The sequence below is a fragment of the Acinonyx jubatus genome, chromosome B3 (genome assembly GCF_027475565.1).
Source record: "Acinonyx jubatus isolate Ajub_Pintada_27869175 chromosome B3, VMU_Ajub_asm_v1.0, whole genome shotgun sequence".
NCBI classification, from domain to species: Eukaryota; Metazoa; Chordata; class Mammalia; order Carnivora; family Felidae; genus Acinonyx; species Acinonyx jubatus.
The window spans coordinates 24,307,743-24,323,475 of record NC_069386.1 but is presented as its reverse complement, the minus strand read 5'-3'; the positions used below and the strand labels follow the sequence as shown (position 1 = coordinate 24,323,475).

The 15,733-nt window shown below is 46.1% G+C and overlaps 1 long non-coding RNA gene across 1 annotated transcript in view; it reads left to right on the top strand.

Moving 5' to 3' along the window:
* Positions 1 to 15,274: 15,274 nt before the first annotated feature.
* Positions 15,275 to 15,733, top strand: part of LOC128315889 (uncharacterized) — a 34,504-nt gene continuing 34,045 nt past the window's right edge. The window contains exon 1 of the long non-coding RNA XR_008299021.1: positions 15,275 to 15,703. This is a non-coding gene — a long non-coding RNA (uncharacterized LOC128315889). The remainder of the gene's footprint in view (positions 15,704 to 15,733) is intronic.

The window sequence follows — 15,733 nt, the reverse complement described above, 5'->3', positions numbered from 1 at the left end:
TTTCTTTAGAAATAAGTGCACAAATTCCATCAGTTCCCTGATGCTAAAAATGCCAGCTTTTCCAAACACACAAAATTTGGTTGAGCATTTATAAGCAGATTCAATAAAAGGACATTCCATATGGGGTATACCTTGAATGTTTTCAGAAATTACCCCAAACTCCCTTTCTTTGATCTCTTTTTGTTGAATCACAAAAAAATAGGAGCAACAATGCAATTTTATTGCTGGAGAAAACATATTTTTTTTAATACAAAGTGTAATATTAGATTCCACTGTGTGAAAAAAGAATGTGATTCTTGGCTATACCTAACAATGGAGAGCTGCAGAGTTTTTTCTTAAAAGAGAGCCCATGTGACACATCCTAAGACATGTAACCCTTCTGCTAGAGGCTCCTGTGTACAGAGCCTGGTTACCTTCCCAGGCTTAGGAGATGGGTTCTCACAACCTCAAACTTTGGGAGATGTTCCCTTGGGTAACGTGGCATCCCTTACACACTCCAGATTGCATCAGAAGACACTGGAGTAAAAAAAAAAAAAAAAAAAGATCCCTAGGCATTCAATGTTTTCCAGTGTGCAGATTAAAATAAACCAAAGCCTCTGGTGTCTGCAATTTCTTCTGTGCTGTGCACAGAGCCCTCCTAAGGCCACTTAGGACCCTGGATGAAAAATTGTGCCTTCCTGAGTGTGAGGCTGCACTATTTTCAGCTTGAATTTCTCACGTGGACTGGCCACGAGCATCTGCTGCTGCTTGGTGCAGAAAAGCAATCAGGATAGCCTGCTCTTTCTCTCCAGTGTTTGCCCCCATGCTTTCCCTCTGCTCTGACAGGGATTCCCAAAGCTGGTCAGGACCAGGAACCAAACACAGATAACCCAACCCAGAACTACAGAAGTATCTCTTTAAGGTTTTTTTTTTTTAATGTTTATTTATTTTTTGAGAAAGAGAGAGAAAGACAGATCATGAGTGGGGGAGGGGAGAGAGGGAGACACAGAATCTGAAGTAGGCTCCAGGCTCTGAGCTGTCAGCACATGAACCGTGAGATCATGACTTGAGTCAACACTTAACCAACTGAGCCATCCAGGTGCCCCTACAGAGAGATCTCTTTAAATGAGGATGTAGTCCTTAAAAAAATTGTCCCATATTTTCTTGAATATATACATGATGCTAAAGATAATAATCACCTCTTTAAAAAGTGTCAATGGATTTTTAATTTATTAAGTGCAGCAGATTATTAAGCATATATCAGGAAAGTGATACAGAGGGGGTACCTGAGGGGAGAAGATACGTGTAAGTAACCCCTGGGAAACCTTTTCTTCTCTCTCTCCCACCCCAACACACACACACATACACACACATGCATACACACGCACACACACACACACACACATGCACATAGCAGTATGTGCTCTATAATGTGGCTTTAATTGAGTTATTTAAAATGGAGATGATATTAATTTATTTTCTTGAAACAAAGGTACGAAAGTATGTAGGGCAATCTGAATCTTCCCATTAGGCATAAGTGAGAAGTAGCATACTGTATCCCGGATCTAAATGAATTTTTTTTAACTTCTTTTTTTTTCTTAAACATTTATTCATTTTTTTTTTCAACGTTTATTTATTTTTGGGAGAGAGACAGAGCATGAACGGGGAAGGGGCAGAGAGAGAGGGAGACACAGAATCGGAAACAGGCTCCAGGCTCCGAGCCATCAGCCCAGAGCCTGACGCGGGGCTCGAACTCACGGACCGCGAGATCGTGACCTGGCTGACGTCGGACGCTTCACCGACTGCGCCACCCAGGCGCCCCAACATTTATTCATTTTTGAGAGAGACAGGGCTCGAGCTGGGGAGGGACAGAGAAAGAGGGAGACACAAAATCTGAAGCAGGCTCCAGGCTCTGAGCTGTCAGCACAGAGACTGATGCGGGCTTGAGTCCATGGACCATGATATCATTACCTGAGCTGAAGTCAGATGCTTTACCAACTTAGCCATGGAGGCTCCCTCCAGACCTAAATGTATTTTACATACTTGTTTTGCATTACTTGCTCATCCCTTTAATCATACTTGTTTTCATCTACATATTTAAGCTTTGGCGTCAACCAACTGGTTTAAGTGATTTCTACAGACAATACCTTTACCTCTCACAAAAGCTTGTCAGGTATATTCTAATTTTACCCATTTTTCAGATGGGGAAAGGTGAGGCCCAATAAGGGTAATTATTGTGCTCAGGTTGCACAAAAGTGGTAGAGCTGAAATTTGAACCCAGGCAGGCTAGCATGTGAGTCTTAACTCACATCATGGTATCTGTATTAAAGAGAGAAAAGTTCAATAAACATTAACTTCTACATATAAATTCAGAAAAAGAATTTTACTGCTGGAGTCCAGCTCCAGCAGGTCCAGGGGTTCCCTAAGGATGAATGGCGTCAGCGAAAAGGTGAAAATAAAACTAAACCAAAAATAAAAATGGGCACAGACAACAGCAATGTGTTGAACTGGCTGATTTATTGTAGCAAACGTGGCATTATATATGCTAGTGATTTCCTTGTAACATACGTCATCTATCTTTTTCTAGCATTACCTAATTTTGAAAATGTTCCTATGTGTAATCAACCTTTTAGAAATAATGATTTTCTCGTAATGTTCCCGCATACCCTTTGATTATTAATTTCTTACATTATTCCATTATGCATCTGCGTTTATCTATAATCTATAAAGCGCTTAATTTGCTGTTCTCATGAAGGCCCTCCATTTCTCAACACCTCAAGTGGAACAGTTACAGGGACATGACCTCCTAACCACATGAGGCCAGAAGAACAATGTGTTTGCCTCGGTCCGAGGTGCCAGGAAGGGGCGGAAAAAGCCTTAGAAACCCATGCCTCATACATTCTCAGAGAGACAATGCATCTAGGAACTAATGAACCATTCTGTACTTTAACTGACTAGGTTCAATCATCCTCTGAAATGCCTCCTGGGGGCCAGGTGGGCCTAGGGGTTGAAGTCACCTGTGCCCAGAGACACACTCCTTAGTTGCCGGAGTGAGGCTTTCAAATCCATATGTCTCTCCTTTACAGGCCTTCTTTGCTGGCAAATGGTGAGGCTATCCTTACTGTAAGTAGAGGAGTCTCCATAGGGGATGGCAAGAGCTAAAGGTAAGGCAGCACAATTTCTTGTGGAACCGTATTTTGTTTCCTAATGGTTCTTTTCCCAGGGGACCTGTGGAGGGCAATTCCCCAACAGGCAATACCCCAAGTACTTAAGGCCAAATTACCTAAAAGTGGGAGTACAAGAAGCTTCACTGTCAGTGGGCCACCTTGCAGTCAACAATCCGTCCACAGCCCGGGCGTTGCCACTCAGGCTGGGACAGCTCGGCTTCCAGCATTTTACTAATATATAAAGTAAATTAAAACCGCTTCAGTACTTTAAATGTAATTCTGCTGGGAAACACATTATTTCTAAGTTTCATGTGACACCTACTATTTAATTCAATTCCCTCATCCATTCCTTCACTCATTCAACAAATCTGCATTGAGCACAAAGGATGTACCAGGTTGCGGGGGCTCCCCTGTTAGCACATGGCTTCATTGTTGAGCCCTGTCCCAGAAAAGTTGAGAATGTTACCCACCCCAAGTGTCAAAGAATCAAGATAGGGATGTGACTGATGTCAGATGTGTCACCCACGTCAAGAGCTGTGAAGGAGCCAGACTGCGGAAAGGTTAGATGGGCCAGGAGGAGGCAGGCCGAGGGACAAGAGAAGTTCAGCCAGAGTGGGTGCACATGTGCACAGAGGCACTGGGTAAAGAAGATTCCAGCTTTGACCCAAAACAAAGAAATAGAAAGGGGTGTGGCAGGTTGGAGTTGGACATGGAGGCAGGGGTTTGCCACAAGATTCTAGATCCCCCATGTACACCTGAACACAGGGTATATGCCACTATAGCACAAGTATACTTAGTAAATGAGGTTGATTTTTTTCTAGAATAATCTGGTCTTTCCATCCACCGCAAATTAGCTTTTATCCTGTGCCATAAAAGTAGTCCTTTAGGGGGATGCTCAGTTTTTAGGGGTCCTTGCTCCTCAGTTTCATTGTCACCTCCAGACTCTAAGATGCCTCTAGCTCTGGGAGAGGGGTCTCTCAGGGGTGGTGGGGCTTCCCAGACCCACATGGCAGTGTGCTGGGACTCTTGTGCTTGCATGAGAGGCTGAAATCAGAGCTCTCAGACTTATGCTCTGGGCTTTATGTGCTTAGGCCGAACATGGCAGCCTGTCAGCAGACTTGTTGAACTGCACAGTGGTCCTGGCCTCAGGGGCACATGGGGGCTGCCATCAGGCCCATGCCTCCTGGGAGCGCTGGGAGTGCTGCAGTGCTAGGACTCCAGCCTCTTTATGCCATGGGTCTCCTCGGCTGTCTGGTGAAGACCATGGACTCCCCAGACTCATATTGCTAAGCTTGTAGAAAGAAAAAAATAATGATAAAGGAGACCAATTACACTGAATAGGATAAAGGTTGTTTTTGGGTTTTTTTGTTTGTTTGTTTTTCATTTTTAATTTAGCTCTATGTGAGATAATAGAAAATACATATGCAGTTGATCCTTGAACAACCTGGTTTGAACTGCATGGATCCACTTATACATGGATTTTTGACAGTATAGTACTGTAAAGACATTTTCTCTTCCTTGGTGCCAGTCCTGGTGGGAGCCTGACTGGTTGAGGTGAGCCCTTCCACACCTAGAGTCAGGCTTTGGTCCTGCACAGAGGGGCAGTATCCCTGAGCCTGGCTTGCCCTCCTGCTGCTTTTATATGTTATGGAATGTTATTCTAAAACACACTGTGAAGAAGCATATCACTTTTTAAATTTTTTTTTAATGTTCATTTATTATTTTTGAGAGAGAGACAGAGTATGAGCAGGGAGGGGCAGAAAGAGAGGGAGACACAGAATCCGAATGAAGCAGGCTCCAGGCTCTGAGCTGTCAGCACAGAGCCTGATGGGGGCAGGGAGTGGGGGGGGGGGGGGTTATTGAACTGACTGCCAGATCATGACCTGAGCCGAAGTTGACGCTTAACAGACTGAGCCACCCAGGCGCCCCATGAAGCATATTACTTTAGAAGAGTATTTATAATAAGGCTGTCAGATAAAATACAGGATACTTGGCTAAAATGAATTTCATAAATACAGAATAATCTATGTATGAAATAATTGTTTTGATAATTAATGAATGTTGTTTTAATACAAGTATGTCCTATGTAATATTTGGGACATACTTACACTTAAAAAGTATCGTTTTTATCTGAATTCAAAAAATAAAAATAAAAATACAACATTCTGTGAAACATTAGGGGACAAACAATATGGTTCCCACACCTTATACAAAGTAAAAGTGTTTGGTGAACATTTTCAATTAACCTGGAAACAAGTAAAAGAAAACCCCATTACATACTTTCTTATTGTGATGTGGCATGCTCACCCTGTCCTCCAGTTTCACATTACTCTTAGTTCTGTTCCTCAGCTGATGGCATCTCTGAGATCAGTCTTCCAAGGCAGTGGAAATGGCCATTTCATCACATATGTGGCATTTCCATCCCTACCCTCCACCCGCAATACCGCCTCTAGAGCTATTATTTGCAACGGGTGCCGGTACAAGTGCCAAAAGGTGGAAACAACCTAATGTCCATTGACAGATGAATGGATACAGAAAATGTGGTGTATGTATACAATCTTTGTGATGGTTAACTTTGTGTCAACTTGACTGGGCTAAAGGATGCCAGAATAGCTTGTAAAACTATTTCTGGCAGTGTCTGTGATAGTGTTTCTGGAAGAGATTAGCATTTGAATCAACAGACTGAGTAAAAACATCCACACTCACCAGTGCTGATGGGTGATGAGGGAGCATGAATCAGGCTGAGCACAAGCTAGCACCACCGCCCACCCCAGGTGGGATCTGTGTGATATTGCTCAGGCACTCCTGGCTACCCAAGAACAAAGGAAAGGGGGTTAAGTGCTTGCCGTGGTAATGTGAGAAACTAAGGCAAATGAAAAATTAAATTCCCTTACTTTCTACAGCCCATTGCGAGTGACCTTCCTCTAGGAGCTCAGCTGCCTGGATGATGATACTTTGCTAGGGGCAAAAGAGAACCTTAGCTTAACATTATCCCAACCTTGAGAATCCTGTAAGTCTACTTTATCTCAACTGCCCCAAGATATATGCTGGCAATCATACTCTAAGCTTATTAAATAGTAATGAATGACATTTTCCTATCAACAGCTAGTCCCTCAAGGTCCTGGAAACTTGCTTCCAAAATACCTTAGAGTCTTACTCTATCCCCGAGCCCCTCCCAACCTGAGGGTATATAACTTACCTGTCAGGACCCCAGTGCAAGCTCTTCCTGTCCATGGGTCCTGTCCCCATACTTTAATAAAATCACCCTTCTGCACCAAAGATGTCTTCAATAATTCTTTCTTGGCTATCAGCACTGGACCCCATGAAGCCCCCCCCATCACCCCAGAACTTCATCAGTGGACATCACACAATCGATTGAGGGCCCAAATAGAACAAAGAAGCAAAAGAAGGGTGAATTCTCTCTCTTCTTGGGATAGGATATTCATCTGTTCCTGCCCTTGGACATTAGAGCTCCTGGTTCTTGCGTTTTTGGACTTGGACTGAATTACACCACCAGTTTACCTTGTTCTTCAGCTGCAGACAGCAGTTTGTGGGATTCTCAGCCTCCATAACTGCATGAGCTAACTCCTATAATAAATCTCCTTCTAAATATATCTATATGTATCCCACTGACTCTCTTTCCCTGGAAAACCCTAACTAATAGAAGGGAATATTTTTCAGCATTGAAAAGGAAGGAAATTCTGACAACTGTTACATACAACATGGATGAACCTTGAAGACATTATGTTAAGTGAACTTAGTCACAAAAGGGCAAAATGTGTATGATTCTAATGAGGACCCTAAGGCAAGCTGGGGCAAAGCACAAGCTAGCACACCTGATGTGGGAAACAAAGGCAAAGGGAAATGGCAGAGATTAAATTGCCTTATAACCTTTAGCTCATTGGCAAATACTTGAGGCTGGCAGAGTAAAATGTTTCTCCAGGAACTCCCTACTGTCTTAATACTAATGCTTTGCTAGAGGGATAAACAACCTTACCTTGACAATAGCTAGGTCTCCAGCATCCTGTGAATTGTCTTTAATGTATGAAAATCTCATTGGAAACTTCCCTTGGACTTTACCTCCTCCAACTCCATAGTATGTAACCAATCTCCCCTCATGGTCCCAGGGCAGCTCTTTCTGCCCATGGGTCCTGTCCTCCTGCCTTAATAAAATTACCTTTTTGCACAAAAGACGTCTTCAAGAATTCTTTCTTGGCCACCAGGTCTGGACCCCACTAATCCCACTATCATCCCTAAACCTCATTGTACCCACACCCCCAAGATGTGATATCCCTCAGGCACTCCTGCCTTCCCAAAAACAAAGGAAAGGAAACAAATTGTTAATTGATAGACATCTCAGTCATACAAGACATGAGTCTCCATCAGTTTATAAATACCTTAGTAAATTACAGGAAAAAGGCAATCTTATCAATAGCCTAAACTCCAGAAACCTGTAGATTCAATTTCCTGGAGCCCCAACATCACCCTTACCTCCATAGTGATATGGGGAACAAAGGCAAGAAGAAATGGCAGGTAAAATTAAATTTCCTTATAACCTTCAGCCCACTGGCAAATACTTGTGGCAAAAAGAGTATAACATCTCTCCAAGAACTCCATACTGTCTTAATGTTAATGCTTTGCTGGAAGGAAGAACTACCTTAGCTTGACAATAGCTAGGCCCCCAGTATCTGGTGAATCTTCTTTAGCATATGAAAATCTCATTGGAAACTTCAGATTTGCCTTTACTTCCCCAAGTCCATAGTATATATCCAGTCTTTCTTCACAACTCAAGCACAACTCTTTCTACCCACAGATCCCGTCACTGTGCTTTAATAAAATCACCTTTTTGCACCAAAGACATCTTCAGGAGTTCTTTCTTGACTGTCAGCTCCAAACCCCCCACCCCCACTCCAAAACCTCATCAATTCCACTTATATGAAGTCCCTAAAGTAATTAAATTCATAAAGACAGAAAGTAGAATGGAGGCTGCAAGGGGCTAGGGGAGGTGAAATGGGGAGGTTACTGTTTAATGGGTACAGTTTCTGTTTGGAATGATGAAAGAGTTCGGAAGATAGATAGTGGTGATGGTTGCACAATAATGTAAATGTACTTAATGCTACCGAATTTTGCACTTAAAAATAAATAAAATGGTAAAATTTATGTTATATGTATTTTACCACAGATACATATGTTATGCCCAGAATTCGTGATCCCCAAAGACGACCAGGGAGCTGAGTCCGATGCAAAAGCAAAAGAGCCTTTATTCAAGCTAGCTCGAGCTCAATCCCCTACCTGCACCTACGCAGCGGTGAGATACCAGGGAGAGAGAGCGAGTTTCAAAAGGACAAAGGTTTTATTGGGGCCTAGGGGCAGTTGGTGAGGTAATGGCTGTGGCCTCAGCCTGTTGGCTGGGGAAGGGTCTGAGTCCTGTTAGGCAGGTGAGCGGGAGGTTACTCAAGGGGAGGAGTCTTGGTCAAGGTGAAGGACACAGAACAAGATGGAGTCAGCTGGCGTAGGCCCGCCTTTTCATTCCCCCCTTGTCATGTAGCTTCCGGACCCAATCATGGGACCGGCTGCATTTATGGTGACAAGGGGAACAGAGTTTGGAGGTTTACGCAAAGTTCTGGGAACCAAGTGTCCCTGGGGTGGTTCTGGAAGGTCTGATTAAGTATTGTCCCCAAGCTGGTGTCTATGATCTGCCAGGTGATGTTTTGGGGGCGTGGGGACTCCCAGCAGCATAAGCAATGACATGCAGAGTTAACAGAGTTACCAATATTAGGTGGGTGAGCTTGAGCGGGTTGTGTTGGTCCCGATTGACGACCCATTGCGTGACGAAGTCCTACCAGATCATGGAGGGGTCCGCTGGCCAAACGTGGGTGTGATGGACTCAGGTCGCGATGCCATCTACTTTGAGAGCAGTGGGGGTTGTCAGCACCACGATGTAGGGTCCCTTCCAGCACAGCTCGAGGGTCTCTCAGTGGTGCCTCTTGACGTAGACCCAGTCTCCCGGCCTGTACTGATGAGGTGTTGGGGTCAGGCCAGCCTCATAGATGGCACGGAGGTACGGCCAAATGTCCTCGTGCGCCCTCTGGAGCCCTCTCAAGGAAAGAAAAAGTTCTTGACCTTTAAACTAAATGTTGGGAATAACAGGGGGTGGCCTGCTAAACATGATCTCGTAGGGAGTAAAACCCAGAGTGTAAGGAGTGTTTCTAATCTGGTAAAGGGCGTACGGTAGGAGAGTCACCCAGTCCCCGCCAGTCTCCATGGCTAATTTGGTAAGGGTCTCTTTTAGGGTTCTATTCATTCTTTCTACCTGTCCTGAGCTCTGGGGCCTATAAGCACAATGTAATTTCCAGTTTGCCCCCACCGCCTTGGCTACTGGCTGCGTTACCTGCGAGATAAAAGCTGGTCCATTGTCTGATCCTATCATGGCAGGAAAACCATACCTGGGTAAGATGTCTTCCAGTAGCTTCTTAGCCACTGTCTGAGCCATTTCATGCTTGGTTAGGTATGCCTCCACCCAGCCAGAGAAGGTGTCAGCTGTAACTCCTCCTGTGTCCAGCCCAAACAAAGCTGCTGCCATCAGTGAACAAAGTAGCCTCGGCATCGGGGAGGGGCCAGTCGGTCTGGTCCGTCCGGAACCCATGTACTTGCTCCAGGATTCCCGCACAGTCATGTAGTGGAGCACCTAGGTCAGGGTCAGGCAGCAGGGTTGCAGGATTGAGGGCCACACTGGGGTGGAACCGCACCCGTGGAGGGTTGAGTAGGAGGCTCTGATAATGAGTCATACGTGTGTTGCTCATCCATCTATCAGGAGGCTGTTTTAGGACCCCTTCAATGGCGTGTGGGGTCGTGATCCAGATCTCCTGACCTAGGTAGGGTGAGTTTGTCTGCGTCCTTGACTAGGAGTGCTGTCGCTGCAATAATTCTGAGGCATGGTGGCCAGCTGGCAGCCACTGGGTCTAGCTTCTTGGACAGGTAAACCACCAGGTGGTTCCAGGGGCCTAAGCCTTGAGTTAGAACCCCTTTTGCTATTCCCTTATGTTCATCTACAAAAAGGTGGAAGGGCTTCATAATGTCTGGCAGGCCCAGGGCTGGGGCACTTAGGAGGGCCTTTTTTAACTGATTAAAGGCAGTTTCTTCTTTTTCATCCCATTTAAATGTTTTCCCCTCTTTGGTAGCTTCATATAGGGGCCTGGCGATCTCAGCAAAACCTAGAACCCAGAGGCAGCAGTAGCCTGCTGATCCTAAGAATTCCCTTACTTCTCTTCGGAGGTGGGAGTAGGGATCTTTAGGACAGTTTCTCTTCTGGCATCTGATAACTGCCACTGTCTGCCCTCCAGGATATATCCCAGGTAACTTACCCTCTCCCTGCATATCTGAGCCTTCTTCGCGGATGCCTGGTACCCTAAGTACCCCAGGGTAGCCAGCAGGTCCTGGGTCCCTCGCTCACAGTCTTTGGCCTTGTCGGCAACAATCAGGATGTCATCTACATACTGTAGGAGGGTGAGGCCAGGGTGCTGCCTTCTGTACTCACCCAGGTCCTCGTGTAGTGCCTCGTCGAAGATGGTGGGCGAATTTTTGAATCCCTGAGGTAGCCGTGTCCAGGTGAGTTGCCCACTGTAGCCCTCCTCCGGATCATGCCACTCAGAGGCGAACAAGGGTTGGCTCTGGGGTGCCAGCGGCAGACTGAAGAAGGCGTTCTTTAAATCTAATACAGTATACCAGACCCTGGAGGGCGCCAAGGAGCTCAAGAGAGTATATGGGTTGGGAACAGTTGGGTGTATGTCCGTGACCCTCTTATTTACTTCCCGGAGGTCTTGTACCGGTCGGTAGTCATTTGTATGAGGCTTTTTGACTGGTAGTAGGGGGGTGTTCCAGGCAGACTGGCAAGGAACTGGTACCCCTAGGCTTTGTAGTCTCCGGATGTGTGGCTGGATCCACTTCCGGGCCTCCTGAGACATGGGGTATTGTTTGATCCTTACTGGACTCTCTCCTGGCTTGAGCTCTACCAGGACCAGGGTCCTGTGAGTGGCTAGTCCTATTCCCCTCCCCCCCACCCCCCCACCCCTGTCTCTGTCCAAACCAAGGGGAATTCTTGTAGCCATCTGTCTATATTATCCTCTCTCGGGAGCGCCTCCTGGTGGAGGCGGTATTCATTCTCCAGTTTCATGGTCAGGACCTGGATGGGGTGGCCCTTGTCATCGGTGACCTGAGGCCCCCCCCTTGTCTGAAAGTTATCTGCGCTCCAATCTTGGATTCTTGGTCAGTAAGTCCCGTCCTAACAGTGGGTAGGGGCATTCTGCTATTACCATAAAGGAGTGGGATACCGGCCCGGCCCCAAATCTACCATTCTTTGGGTAGTCCATGAATACTGGCTCATACCAGTTGCCCCTTGTACCCAGGACTTCTTGCTGGCTAGTTTTCCTTGTGGGGTGCAGAGGACCGAATGTTGTGCTCCGGGGTCGACAAGGAAGTCAACGGGGGTCCCCTCCACTTTAAGAGTTACCCTGGGTTTGGGGAGAGGGTCCGAACCCTGACTCCCCTAATCACTTAGTTCATCTAGCTCTAGGACTTTTACTCGATCAGTCTTGCTTCCCTTCCCGTCGGCCCTTTTCGGACAATCTCGGGCCCAATGCCCTATCTCCTTGCAGTATGCGCACTGATCTTTCTGCAGCCTCTGCTTCCCCCCCTTGGTGGATCCTTTACCTTTTCTTGCATCGTCTGCCAGCTGCCGGAGACAGCGGTCTCATTCCTCGGGGAAGTCAGCAGTGATACCTAGTAGTATTCTGGCCAGGTTTGAGTCTGCTTACTACTGGCAGCCGCCATGGCGCGAGCCTGCTTGTCCTCAGGAGGCTTCCGGTTATTATATACCTTTTCAGCTACCACCAGTAAGTCCTGCAGACTTTTTTCTCCTAGTCTATCTATTTTCTGTAATTTTCTCCTAATGTCTATGGCCAATTGGTTTACAAAGGCCATGATAACAGCTGCCTTGCTTTCTGGAGCCTCTGGATCCATGGGGGTATAGGTACGGAATGCCTCCATGATCCATTCTAAAAAGGCAGCTGGAGATTCATCTTTTCCCTGTTGTACATTTCCTACCTTGGCCAAATTGATTGGCTTCCTAGCAGCCATTCGGAGACCACCCATTAGAGTCTGGCGGTAGACCCAGAGCCTCTCCTTACCTTCTGCCATGTTGAAATCCCACTGGGGCCTAGTTAAGGGGAAGGAGGCATCTATCTGAGCCTGGTTGGCGGTGGGATTCCCGTCTTTCCCCGGAACTAGTTTTCAGGCCTCATTGAGGATTATTTCTCTTTCCTCAGTCGTGAACAGAACCTGAAAAAAGCTGCTGGGAATCGTCCCATGTGGGCTGATGAGTAAAAATAACAGAGTCTAATAAATCAATAAGCCCTGCCGGTTTCTCGGAAAACTTAGGATTCTGAGCTTTCCAATTGTAGAGGTCACTAATGGCGAAAGGCCAATAGTGACGGGGCTGATTCCCCTCCGGGTCTGGGGGTCTGGTGGCTCACAGGGGCAGAATAGTGGAGTCGGTGGCGGAGGCGCATTGCTCCCTCTGAGCCCTTTGTCTGGTAAAGGGCGGGCTTCCCACTGGAGTGTTTCCACCTCCCGCTCTCGGAACAGCGTCTGCCTCCCCCGGAGGGGGAGGATGGTGTTCTTCCGGCATCCTAGGGGGGTTATACAGGGAGGAAAAATTAATTCTTCTTCAGTCCCCCCCCCCCCCCGTAGGACAGGGTAGTGGGGTGCTGAAGGCTGGGTAAGACTTTTCTTGTTTTCCTTCTTCTTTGTCCCCTGCAAAGCAAGAATGGGTTTGGCTCCAGGGGGAGTGGGGCTAGGAAGGGCTTAAGCCAAGAGGGTGGGTAGAGGGGTAGTCTGAGTCTGTCCCATAACGTCCGTCCAGTAAGTCCACAGAACAAAACAGAGAAACACAGAAGCAGACAAACAGAAGGCCCTTAGAAAGTCTTCCAACTCCATGGAAGCAAAACTGAAAGCTAGCTTAGACCTTTGAGGGGATTCCACGTCCCTCCAAAAGAGAGGATCAGAATGTCTTCCGAAACTCCCGGCCATGGTCCTCCAGTGCGTCCTTTTAGACCGCGTCGGGCACTACCAGAATTTCAGAAATGAGATCACACAGAAAAGACGGAACGAACAGACACTAACCGTGGCCAGTCAAGCTCTCTGGGTCGGGGGTCCCTCGGGGGTCTTAGGGATCCCGGGCTGAGCCCCCAAATGTTATGCCCAGAATTCGTGATTCCCAAAGGCCACCAGGGAGCTGAGTCCAATGCAAAAGCAAAAGAGTCTTTATTCGAGCTAGCTCGAGCTCAATCCCCTACCTTCACCTACGCAGCGGTGAGATACTGGGGAGAGAGAGCGAGTTTCAAAAGGACAAAGGTTTTATTGGGGCCTAGGGGCAGTTGGTGAGGTAATGGTTGTGGCCTCAGCTGATTGGCTGAGGAAGGGTCTGAGTCCTGTTAGGCAGGTGAGCAGGAAGTTACTCAAGGGGAGGAGGCTTGGTCAAGGTGAAGGACACAGAACAAGATGGAGTCGGCTGGCGTAGGCCCGCCTTTTTACATAAAAGAAAAAGAAAAAAAGAAATGTGTAAGTCATCAGAGTGGTTACAAACCTTGAAGAATTACCAAGGGAGCATGTGAAAACTTTCTCTCAAAGCCCTCTCAGAGCAGAGAGCTGTCATATTCCACCCTGTGACTGACTGCCTCTATGTCTCCTGCCCATTCCTAAGGTAGGATGTGGGAAACAAAGGCAAGAGGAAATGGCGATAAAATTAAATTTCCTGATAACCTGGAGCCCTTTGACAAATACTTGAGGCAGACAGAGTAAAACATTTCTCCATGAACTCCCTACCTTCTTAATGTTAATGCTTTGCTAGAGGGAAAAACAACCTCAGCTTGACAAAAGCTCAGCCTCCAGTATCCTGTGAGTCTTCTCCAGCATATGAAACTCTCAATGGAAACTTCCCCTGGACTTTACCTCCATAAACTCCCAACTATATAACAAGTCTCTCCTCAGGGACCCATAACTGGGGCAGTTATTCCTGCCCAAGGTCACCTTTTGCACCAAAGACTTCTGAAGAATTCTGTCTTGGCCATCAGCTCCGGACCCCACCCCCACTCCAAAACTCCATCAAGGTATGCATTGCCTTCAAATATCACTCTTTGTAATTATAGGGAAAAGTCTGTCATAAGATGGCTTACAGGACTGATAGGGGAATTCCAGTCCCTGTCTGAAGCCTCCCCTTCTGGGTTCTTCTTCCCACCCTGCTTGCCGCTTGCACCAAATTACTACTAATGGGGAATGCGGAAGTAGCAGACTATAAATTGTCCCCTCTGTTGATGCTCTGAGCTCAGACATCTGGAGAATGATCTCCTCTGAGCCCACCAGTGTAAAATAATCCTGCTTCCGAGATCTCCAAGCGCCACTTGGTGCTTCTGCCGGATGATCCAGACCAGTTTCCATAACAATATCTACCTAAGGAATACATGTTTATGGATTAAAAAGCCAGAGTGCTAAAAACAGATTTTAACAAGACAGTCCCCAGCACCTTCCTCCTTACTCCAGGGTTGGATTCCAGGAAGGTGACCACTTTGAACATTTTATCTTCTAAATTTCAAGTGAAAATGCTTATACCGCTCTCTATCAACTTTTTCCTTTAAGCATTATCCACTGGCTGTTTGGTATGAAATGAGTAGTTATCATTTAAACACCTTTTACCTTCCCTTCCCCATTCTTCCGATCTATTGCCATTTTTGTGAAATTACTTTTCATTGTTTACATCCTATTTTTAATACCAAGGCCAATATGCTACCCAGCTAATTACACTTATTCTTATATTTGTTTTCCAAAAAAAAATATTTTCTTGGAATTAATAGTTTCTTGTTTTTTTACCTTATCTCATTTGTATAGCTCTGGCCCAAGTCCATCCTGTCCTATCCTACAGGACAGTGAAATGTCTCTGAATGCTATTTTCCACATAGTCAAACACATAGGTGATTTATTAATCCATTGGTGTGCTGACCTCAACTTCTACTAGCTGGGGAGAGTTAATTGTTAAATATTCAGGAATTTTGTAAGAAGAGTGTTAAGTTGTTGAGAGCTTAACATCAGCATAATAGGATATTTTATGTTATAGGAATTGGTAAACATCACGAGTCAGGGCTTGTTGTTTGGTTTTGTTTTTCCAAACAGTCTGTTTCCCCTTAGACCACGTTACCAGTTTCATTTTGTTCCCTAGAGGCAAGTCTTCCAGAGCATCTGCAGTTGCAGGCAGCAAGGCTGCCCTCCTTCCTTAGAGGGCATCATGTCCCAGAGGGCTTCCTTTGTCTCCCTCCTGCATTGTTTTCCTTTTGCTGGGTCAAGTGTCTATTTCTTTTTTATTTATTCCATTTGAGATGAAAAGCTAGACAAAACAAGAAAAAAGGGGCCAGCCAGATGTCCGAGGCTGGAAACTCCCCTTTCAAACTTTTGGCTTTTGTAACCTTGCTTGCTGCCTGCCTCCACCAATGGCCCAGAGAGCACCACTGGTAAGTGCCCCCTCCCCTTTTTGTTTTGTC